A 12,206-nucleotide genomic window follows, 5' to 3' on the forward strand; every position below is an offset into this window, starting at 1 on the left:
GTCAAGTTTTATGATTTTGCCAATCAGCGCCCAAGACGCCAGGAATGCTATAGGAAAAAACGAGCAGAAAACAAAATGAGAGAGAACCCTATGCCCAAGATAAAAGATAAAACTCACTATCTAATGCTTGTCAAAGCAGAGGACTGTGTAAAAGACCAAATATCAGGAAGATTCTCAAAAGTTCGAAGGGAAAGAACGCAAGAGGAAATAAAACAAGTACGGAAGACTAAAACAGAAAAAAAATTAAAAAAAATTCAAAACTTAAAACAAGAAAAAACAAAAGATCCAGAGTGGACCAAAATGGAGCGTAAAAAGAAATACCAAGAACTAAAACGGTCATTACGAGAGGTATGGACGACTGAGGGAGAAAGTGATGGTAAGGAGTCAGAAAAAGGAAACATGAATGTACCATCCCACTATCGAAAATTCACCATCCAGGACAGAAAAATCATAATGACACCACCAGTCAGGGAAAGAATAAACCAAGAATCTTACAATGGGCCGGAAAATGCAAAACGGATAGACTTCGCTGAACCAGGTGAAAATCCTCATCCGGTCTATATCGCAACAGATTTAGAGCCTGAAGAAGAAGAACAGTTAACACAACTTCTCAAGAAGTATAAAGATGTGTTTGCATGGTCCTACAAAGACCTCAAAGGAGTTGATCCATCGATATGCCAACATACAATACCATTGAAATCAGATGCCAAACCTAGCAAACAACGTCCTTACACATATAATGACACATTGCTAAATGAATCAAAGAGTAAATTGACAAGCTGATGGATGCTAAATTCATCTATGAAATCGAACCTACAGATTGGGTGTCACCCATTGTGGTTGTCCCCAAAAAGAATGGAAAGTTGTGTGTGTGTGTGTGTGTGTGAATCTCAAAAAAGTAAATGCAGCCATCATAAGCGATAATTACCCCTTGCCGATACAGAATATGTACTTGAGAGGGTGGCTCGGAAACGAGCTTATTCCTTTCTAGATGGGTTTTCAGGGTATAACCAACTGGAAATTGCAATAGAGGATCAACACAAAACAGCGTTTGCCACAGAATAGGGAATATATGCGTATAGAGTTATGCCTTTTGGCTTAACCAATGCCCCAGCTACCTTTCAAAGGTTAATGACTCATGCGTTCAAAGAATACCTGAGAATATTCTTAGAAATATATATGGATGATCTCTGCCTTAACCGGAAAAAATGCATTTTTATGGTTAGGCAAGGCCGCATCTTAGGACATATTGTCTCAAGAAATGGCATAACCACTGATCTAGACAAAATCAAAGTCATAGTAGACTTGCCCAGGACTACTAATGCGAAACAAGTGCAATCTTTCATAGGACATTGTGGATATTATCGAAGATTCATATATATGTATGCAGTCATTGCACAACCTCTGTATCGTTTATTAGTCAGTTTTGACTGGTGAAACTTCATTCCAAAAGCTAAAGGAAAACCTTGTCTCAGCATCTATACTTAAAGCACCAGATTGCGAAAAGATATTCCATGTTCACATTGATGCTTTTGCATATGCAATCCGGAGTATTCTGGCTCAACCTGGAGACGGAACAATGGATTTCCCAGTTTTTTATGCAAGCTGACAGTTAAATAGTGCAGAGAAGAACTACACAACCACTGAAAGAGAGGGGTTAGGAATGATTTATGTTGTAAACAAACTTTGGCATTATTTGCTCGCAAACAAATTTGTGTTCTTCACAGATCATCAAGCTCTTTTGTACCTAGTAAATAAACCATGCAATACTGGGATAATTGTACGCTAGTTTATTATATTGCTAGAGTTTGATTTCACAGTGGTAGTCAAAAAGGGTAAAACTCATCTACGGGCTGATAATCTTTCAAGGCTGCAAAACGGGGAAGCTCCTGAAGGAGTAGACGATGACATACCTGATGCTTATCTTTTCAATATTGAAATGATACCCAAACGGTCTCAGGAAATTGTTAACATTCTTTCCTTTGGAGGTAGATTTGGTAACAAGGAAGACCGACCCAAACAACAAACAATTTGACAAATAAAAAACTTCCAGTTGATTGCAGGACGACTGTATCATCTAGGATCGGACCACATTCTATGATTATGTATAAATCCGGAGGAATTCAAGTGCTATCTTGAATAAGCACACATCCAAGATTGTGCATTTCATTGTTCAACAATGAAAACACACCAGAGACTGAAACAATTAGGGGTTTATTGGCCAACTATGTATGCTGACACACATGCTTATGTTAACAATTGTACTATATGTAGTGCCAAACGACCAGAGGATCACGCGACATTGTTTCAAGTAAGCATTGCACCTGCATGGAGTCAATATATCATTGATTTCTTAACAACAAGGACATTTCCTAAAAGCATAACAAAAGCGTGGAAAAGGGCTATAGAGATGGGGGCTCGCGACTTTAATCTAATTGGGAATCAACTCTATAAGTGAGGAAAGGACAATCAACTTAGAATCTGTGCAAGTGAAAGTGAATACCTGTTGATTCTAGAACACACACATGGAGGCATAAGTGGTGGCCATTTTTCAAGTGATAAGACGGCAAAAATTGTCTTAACCGCCACAGGAATATGGTGGCCTACATTGCATATGGATGCTGAGGAGTTTGCAAAGCGTTGTGACACATGTCAGCACACCAAGGTGCCGATAAAGAGAGATGAGATGCCACTACGGCCAATGATGGGAGCAAGGGCATTTGCAAAATGGGGCATTGATTTTGTGGGGCCTATTTCACCCCCTACATATTGCACCCATACCCAATATATCATTGTGGCTATGGACTATCTCACAAAATGGGCAGAAGCCAAGGCGACACAAGAACCACTGCACAATTTTTGTATGAGAATGTCTTTGTACGATATGGATTACCAATAGAAATTGTCAGTGATCGAGGAACACATTTTCTTAATGAAGTCATTGAATATCTACTAGAGGAATTCATGGTCATACATAGAAAATCTGCTCCATATCATCCACAGGCAAATGGACAAGCTGAGGCCACAAATAAAACACTGTGCATTATTTTGACTAAAATTGTATCAGAATCAAGGAAAGACTGGGATCAACAGTTACATTCAACACTATGGGCATATAGGGTAGCTTACAAAAGATCAATAGGAACAACACCGTACAACATGGTGTTTGGTCTAAACGCTATATTATCCATAGAGTTTTTAATTCCAACTCTACGAGTAGCGAAACGTTTAGAATGGACATGTCATGAGCTCTCTTCAAGAGTGGATGATCTTGAAAAGCTAGATGAACCTCGCTTGAGAGCTGTAGCTTCGATCTATGCTAAAAAGAGAAGACATAAAGAGTTTTTTGACAAGCATGTGCGCACGAAAGAGTTCAAAACAGGTGATTATGTACTTGTTTATACCTTGAAGCAACATGCCAAGAAACTTAAAAAGCAAGGGATGGGACCCTTTGCGATTAGTGACTTATCACAAAGTGGATCTGTCAAGCTTGCTACATTAGCAAGTGAAGAAATGCCAAATTGGATTAGTGGGTGTCGATTAAAAAAGTATCATTTGCCACTAACACAGGATATGCTTCAACAAATCCATCAAGAAAAACAACGGATGAACGAGAAACAGAGGGTACGAGAAGAGGCCCAAGTAGAAGCAAAAGAACGCATTGCAAAAAGACAGCTTCTACAACAACAAAAACAATGTGGATCACTGTTGCAAATAAATGCTATTCGACTAACGAATTTTGATGAAGACACAGTGGAGCCAATAATTGAAGTCAAAGTGGATAGCAATCAAGTTGAATCGACGGCATTGCTTGATTCTAGAGCTCAAGCAAATCTATTCTCTTACAGATTATACAATCAGCTCAAGCCCAAAGGTCAACTACATCCTACTCCACAGGTGCTGGAAAGTAGTACATCACATTCGTTAAAAACATTGGGCTGGACTATATTTCATGTACAAGTACATCAATATATTTACCCACACAAGTTTTATGTGGTTGAGGATGAAAGCACACAACACCCCATGTTTTTGGGACAACCTTGGCAAAAAGAGTATAATGTGCAGATAGATTGGAATGCGGATGCAATCAAAATTCAGCATGCACAGGAACAACAGGTGGTAGCCTTTGCTAAGCAACCCCGAAAGAACCAGACGGCAGCAACACAATCACTGAATAAAGAACCAAAAGGATGGGTGCCAATAAAGACCAACACGATACCCATGGCGAACACACAGGGAACTGCCAACCATGTTCAATACAAACATACAACAACATAGACCACAGTGAAAAGATCAAGGTTAGCAGCACGCGAAAAACAAGTCTGGGTGCGGAAGGATAGAGGTGACATGGCAGACAAACAGCAATACAACAGAAGAAGTCAACAGAAGCACACAGTTCAACCAACAACCAAAGGAATAAAAAAGATATGGATTCCAAAGAGAATGCTCAGTAACAACTTAAATGCGACTCGCATTTGGATCCCGAAACCGAAGCAATAGGAACTCCCTTCATTACAAGCAACATCGGAAGGCAGACACACACTACATATGAAACCGGCAAACCGATCTATGTGGGTTCCAATCAGCAGCACAACAATGACAACCACAGAAGTAACAATAAACCTACCAAAACCTCTTAAACAAAGCTACAAATGGTAAGCAAAAGAGACCAAGACTATGGCCAATTCCGCCACGACAATTCTCTCCAAGGAGACAACCATGGCCATATCAACAGTAGTGGCAAACCAACCGACTTTTGCAAGAAAGATGATCAAACAGCGAGCTGTAGAGTTACAACTTTTACTTCAAAGAAAATCCACCAACCAAATCAACAACAAATAGGAAACCTCGACGTCGAATGCCAATAAGCATCTTGCTTATACCCTCCTCTTGCACAACAATTATTTTTCCATGCACTAACCGAGTATGCATCATATAGAGCCACATTACACGGCCGAGCATTAGCAAAAAAAATTTACTCCATGCACGGCACATACACCGAGGCGATACCTTGTCGTCCGGGAGGACTCCGGCTAGGAGGGGGGGAGGCATTCTCAAATGCGGACCCAATGGTAAAAAGGGCAAAAATGGCATGTTTTTCGACTATTTTAGAGGGTTGTCGTTTGATTGCAAAATTTTTTGGACTGACCTAAGTACATATGCCCTTATACAGCATAAATCTATAAGGATATGGGACCAAACGCCAAATCAAGCCCCTAGGTGTGTGTATATAAGTAAAAATAGCCATTTTTCAGCAAAATATTGGTAAAACGGAGAAATCCAGCCATAAAAACTGCATGTGAGTGTATATAGTGTTTTGAGGTGATGTTTTTGAGTTATTATGATATTTGGGGATTTTTTGGGTTTAATTTGCTATTTTATTTTTTATTTTACTAATTATCGGCAGAAAAACCTCAAAAATACAAAAAGCAGGTGAAATACGGTCGTAATGAAAAACAAAAAGTATGGGGATAATCAGTGAGTATAGGAAAACCTATGGTACAATGGGGGTGCAATTATGTGAATGGAGCAGAAAGCGTGTTTTGGCCAAATTTTGACCGAAACATCAAATTTCTCGGAAATTGGGCAAATGGAGTCCAAATCAAGAATTTTTGGAGCCTAAACCACATCTCGCAAGAAGTTGGGAGCACATGTCAAATTTCATGGAAAGTGGTTCGGGGACCCCCATTATAAGATTTTTTCACTTCATTTAAAGCTCATTTCTACTATTGCCTTTGTTAGGAAATAAGACGTAGCTAAATAGATAATTGAGTAGATTACTTAATGGAGAGAGACGGATTTACATACACGAGATTATAGAGGAGAGAGAGAGAGAGAGAGAGAGAGAGAGAGAGAGAGAGAGAGAGAGAGTACACACGATATACGTGGTTCACCCAATGTGGGCTACGGTAGCGTCCACGGGAAAGCAGCCACTCAATGGCTTTAGTACTTCAAAACAAGAAGTAGTTTACAAAGGGATTATACCCTTAATGGTGCTCCCGCCTTGCTTCACTCTCACCACCTCACACTCACCTTGTTGCATCAACTTCACACTATGAAATGTGTGTAGAAATGGCCTCCTTTTATTTGCCAAAAGGGTTGCCCTCTCTCATGAGAGGCAGCCATGTGTAGCGGCCCTTGTGTAGATAAGTCCAAATCGGACCCTCCAATCCGCCCATGTGTGGCCGCCCTTGAGAAGACAAGTCCGCTTTTGAATTTGGCCACCGGCCATTGACTTCCGACCACCGGCCAACCGACGGTTGTTTTCTGACCACTTTCTGGCCGCCGTCCAGCCATAATATTCCAGCGAAAAGGAATATTTTGGCGAGGAAAAAAAAAGTCTCGGGGGGGCCCCTAAAGTTGCCCTTGATTTTTGGCCGTGAAAATTTTGGTTTCCAGAGAGTGATTTTCCTTCACGCACGATGGCTTCTCCTCATAATGGGGGCCTTACAAATGTGCGCCTTTACCACAGAAAATTACAAGGGTAAATCAGGCTCCATACTTACAATCTCCCACTTGGAGACTGCTCTCCAAACCAAACCTGTGATGATTGCTTTCCATTCTGGCTTCTTATCCTTGAATGCCGATTGAAGATGAGCAAAAGCTCAACTTCTCCTTGTTGACCACTTTTGTAAACATGTCTGCAAGATTTTCACTTGTATGCACCTTTCCTAGCTTTAGCTGTCCCTCTTCAAAAAGAGTGCGTATAAAGTGATATCTCACCTCAATGTGCTTTGTCCTTGAATGAAAGCCTGAGTTCTTCGCAAGATGGATAGCGCTTTGGCTATCACTGTACAAGAAACAATTGTCTTTTTTGAATCCAAGCTCTTCTAAGAATCTGTGAAGCCACAGAATTACTTTGCTTGCCTCCGTCATTGCTACATACTCTGCTTCCGTGGTAGAAATTGAAACCACTTTCTGCAGCTTTGAAGCCCAGCTTACTGCTGTGCCTCCAACCATGAACACATAGCCAGTATTGCTCCAAAGTCACCTTCTCCATAGCCAATGAAGAAATACTTTTTGGACTTTGCATCTAGCTTTGATCTTAGGATTTTATCTTTGTGCATGAAAGCCTCACACCCAAACACTTTGAGAAATGCAGAATTCACCGGTTTCTTGTCCATGCCTCTTCTGGAACTCCCCCATCCAATGCCGTTGAGGGTGACCGACTGATTAAGTACACAGACATACTTACAGCTTCCGCCTAAAGCTCAAGCGGTAGGCCTGCATGTAGCCGCATGCTTCGTGCTCGCTCCATGATTGTTCTGTTCATCCTTTCCGAAATCCCTTTTTGTTGAGGTGTCCTTGGGGTTGTCCTTTGCCTCCGAATGCCATTGCTAGCACAAAAGATTTCAAAAGTATGGCTGCAATATTCGCCTCCATTGTCGGATCTGAGGCATTTAACCTTGGCAACTATTTCATTCTCCACAAAGGCTTTCCACCTTTGAAATATGGAAAATACATCGGATTTATTCTTCATGACATAAACCCATGTTTTTCTAGTCGCATCGTCTATGAATGTTACATAGTACAATGAGCCACCAAGTGATGGTGTACTTGCAGGACCCCAAACATCAGAATGAACCAACTCAAGTTTTTTATTTTTTCTTTCATTTCTTGATTTTTGAAATTTTACCCTCTTTTGTTTACCATAATCACAATCTTCACAGAACTCTAAATCCACTTCTTTCAAACCTGGTAGAAGCTTCTTTGTTTGAAGGATTTGCATTCCTTTGGCACTCATATGCCCAAGTCGGTAGTGCCACACCGCACTGTCAACTTCTGTAGTTGCTGCACAAGCTGAAGGTTGCGTGCTAATAGTACACAAGTAAAGTGTACCGACTTTTTCTCCCTTGGCAACCACCAAAGATCCCTTTGAGATCTTCCACCATTTGTTTCCGAATGCAATGTTGTGACCTTCATCATCCAATTGTCCTGTAGAGATCAAATTTTTGCGAAGAGAAGGAACATTCCTAACATCTTTAAGCTTCCATTCATTTCCGTTAGCAGTTTTGACAGAAATTGTACCTTTGCCAACAATCTCACAAGCTTCATTATCTCCCAAGTATACATACCCAAAATTACCTTTGGTGTAGTCTTGGAAATGTTGCTTGTGTGGTGTCGCATGGAATGAAGCCCCGGAATCTACTATCCAGGAATTAGACACATTATCTAATGAGAGAATTAGAGCATCTTGCTCTACTTTACCTGCCACATTGGCCTCCGATGTTGGCTGGTTGTCTTGAGACTCAATCTCCTTCTTCTTCTTGGACCAGCAATCCTTCTTGACATGGCTCTTCTTGCCGCAGTTCCAACATTCAAGAACTGACTTTGTGCGTGACTTGCTCCGTCTTGAGCGATCACGACCTTTTTGGCTTTTGAACCTCTCCTTAGGCCTTCCTCTTGTTTCCACTAACAATGCAGCACTTGATGATTCTCCTGTGCTTCTCCTTCGTATTTCCTCGCTTAGGAGAATACCCACAACATCATCAAACTTAAGAGTATTTGTACCAGAGATAGAATTACTTACAGCCATCACAAGGCTGTCCCAACTATCCGGTAGAGATGATAGTATAAGGAGAGCTCGCACTTCGTCATCGAAATTGATTTTTACCGATCGAAGTTGACTTATGTTTGTGTTAAAGTCATTTAGGTGTTCTGCAACTGAACCATTCTCTGCCATCTTTAGATTGAACAAGCGCTTCATAAGAAATACCTTATTGGATGCCGATGGTTTCTCGTAGAAGTCGTCAAGTGACTTCAACAAGTCCTCCGTGGTCTTTATCTCCGAAACATTGAAAGCCACCGTTGGCAAATAGAGGTCCTTCTGGTAGAGATAGCCTTCAATCTGCATCTTCCAATGTTGGTAGTTTTTGACGTTGAACTTCTCAATCTTGAGCTTCCCTTCCTCGGCCATAACTCCCACTCAATTCAAGGAATCCTTTCCTTGAGATAATTTAGCTACGAGCAAACCTTGCTCTGATACCAGTTGTTAGGAAATAAGACATAGCTAAATAGATAATTGAGTAGATTACTTAATGGAGAGAGACAGATTTACATACACGAGATTATAGATTAGAGAGAAAGAGAGAGAGAGAGAGAGAGAGAGAGAGAGAGAGAGAGAGAGAGAGAGAGAGAGAGAGAGAGAGAGAGTACACACGATATATGTGGTTCACCCAATGTGGGCTACGTCCACGGGAAAGCAGCCACTCAATGGCTTTAGTACTTCAAAACAAGAAGTAGTTTACAAAGGGATTATACCCTTAATGGTGCTCTCACCTTGCTTCACTCTCACCACCTCACACTCACCTTGTTGCATCAACTTCACACTATGAAATGTGTGTAGAAATGGCCTCCTTTTATAGGCCAAAAGGGCTGCCCTCTCTCATGAGAGGCAGCCATGTGTAGCGGCCCTTGTGTAGATAAGTCCAAATCGGACCCTCCAATCCGCCCATGTGTGGCCGCCCTTGAGAAGACAAGTCCGATTTTGAATTTGGCCACCGGTCATTGACTTCCGACCACCGGCCACACCGGCCATTGACTACCAGTCACCGGCCACCGGCCAACCGACGGTTGTTTTCCGACCACTTTTCGGCCACCGTCCGGCCATAATTTTCCTGCGAAAAGGAATATTCTGGCGAGGAAAAAAAAGTCTCGGAGGCGGAAGTGGCCCCTAAATTTGCCCCTAATTTTTGGCCGTGAAAATTTTGGTTTCCGGAGAGTGATTTTCCTTCACGCACGATGGCTTCTCCTCATAATGGGGGCCTTACAAATGTGCGCTTTTACCACAGAAAATTACAAGGGTAAATCAGACTCCATACTTAACAGCCTTTTGAGAGAGAGCTCCTGCCACCTAGAGAGAACCGGACTTCTAGCGGCTTCTACGACGCACATGACCACCCGACAGGCTCCAGACATGAGAGGTAGGCTCACCACCTTGAGCTTTTCGCGTATGTTTGATGTTTTGTTGCGAAAACTAGCGTAGGGTTCACACGGGAAGTGAGCGATAGAGACCTACAAGTAGAAGTGGCCACCTAACGGCTAACCCAAAAGCAATGAGGCTTCATCGGCGGCTTACCCTAGCATAGGAGACCACTTTTGAATGCCCAAAGGAGGTAGAAAACCATCGGGAAAAACCCTAACTTCTAGAGCTCTGCAAGAGGCCACCAAATGGTAAATCGGTGGAAAGGCGCCCAAATGCTACCAAAACTCATGGGTAGGAGCATCTTGACATGCTCAACAAGTCTATATAGCCCACATGGCCATATGGTGACCCGAAGCGGCACTAAGCTTCAGAAACGGCATCAGACACACAAAGCGTCAAATAGCTCTCACAGCTAAACCGCATGTCTGTTTGCCACCAAACTTCACGAGCGGCTTTCCTAAACCATCAACAACCAAGTCCTATGGTGGTAGACCACCACAAGTCATCAACCACATGTGAACGCAACCACGGGCACTTCCAGAGCGACAAATTGCCAAACGGAGCTTCGGTGAAGCCAAAGTCGACAAAAACCATATGGCAAGGATCCCCAAGGGACCGGGAAGCTATGGAGACCAACATCAAAAAAATTCATCGCCAAAAAGCACTCCAAGAGTCAAAAAACGGCTCAAAGTCTCTAAAATCCACACAAAGAGTTTCTTTCTATCTATTTGACTTTTTTGTTGAAATAGGGCTTAAAAGGGACTCAAGGGGGCTCAGGGCAGGCACCAGCAGCACTTCCCACATAAATTTCATCAGGAGACATCCTACGCATAGGATGTCTCAAGGCCATATCTGGGGACCAAACTCAACATCTCATATCACACACAGTTTTTGAATAGCCTGTACATGCTAGCCACCAAGTTTCATCACATTTGGACAAAAATTGACCTCATATGCATCAAAAAATGCAAAGTCAGAGCATAGAGGCAATAATGGGCCATAGACCTACCAAAACTAGTCCAAATCACATGAAACTTGCACAATATACTCATGTGCACATTGCCAAGCTATCTGTGAGGTCAGATGTGAAAATTGATGAAGTAGACATCCTACGCGTAGGATGTCTAAATGACCAATTTGACTCCCAGATGTATTTTTGAGTTCCAGATCTCTTTATTACACCTTCATAGGCTCATATATCAAGTTTCAAGCCATTCCCATCACATTTGGCCCCCAACACCTCCAAGATACACTTTTTGAGCCTAAAAACACTACACATGCTCTTTACAACACCAATGCTTATCCAAATCAAAATCTAAGAGCAGGGCCATGTTCTACATGCTAAGTGCTACCCCCAGAACCAATTTCAAGCCATTTTGATGAAATAGACATCCTACGCGTAGGATGTCTCCAGTGTGAGTTTGACCTTTTGTGCAAGAACTGACTTCATGAGAGCCATTAACATGGTACAAGAAGCTTGTATATCAACTTTCAACCCATTTTGAATATCATTTGCCACCAATTGAGGACATCCTACCCAATTTGTGAGCCTAAAGCCTAAATCTGCCCAAAATTGCACTTTTTGATACCCAAACCCAATTCCAATCACATAGCCATGTTGCATAGGTCAAGGGCCACCAGCCTACCAAGTTTCACAAAAAACAGACAAGTTAGACATCCTACGCGTAGGATGTCTAAATGATAAATTTTTTAGCCAAAATGCTATTGTGGGCAAATGGAGAGTTTTCCTAGTTCCTTTTAAGTTTTATTTTCAATTTTCAAGTCATTTGGGTAGTTAGAACTCAGTTTATCAGCTAATATGGAAAAAATGCTAACTTTGGACTACTGAGTGCAACAGGATCTATGGCAACCGCAAAATCACGTGCAAAGAAGAAGAGGATGACAATAAAGGACTACTTGGAAGAAGTGGAGCCATTTGTGATCCCGGAAGGAACTCTGAAGCCCACCAGCACATGGATTCAGGATGATCTGCTCAAGTCCAATGATTTGAGAATCTACCAAGACGTATTCAAAGATCCCGAAGGAAATGCAGTAGAGCTACCCATGATACCACGGGAGCTCAATGAATTTGTCAAAAGCAAGATGGGGGATTACCTGGAGAAGCTGGATCTACATAACTACTTTGAAGCTTTGCAAGAATTGACATCAAAAGAGTGTGGGAATTTGTAACCACTATCAAAGAAGATGGAGTGGCCCGAGTCACTGATCTGCAAGGCAAACCAGATACCATGATTGTCATCACAGAGAGGGTGGTAGCAGT

This window comes from Adiantum capillus-veneris, chromosome 29 (assembly GCF_014529385.1).
Source record: "Adiantum capillus-veneris isolate H3 chromosome 29, ASM1452938v2, whole genome shotgun sequence".
Lineage (NCBI taxonomy): Eukaryota > Viridiplantae > Streptophyta > Polypodiopsida > Polypodiales > Pteridaceae > Adiantum > Adiantum capillus-veneris.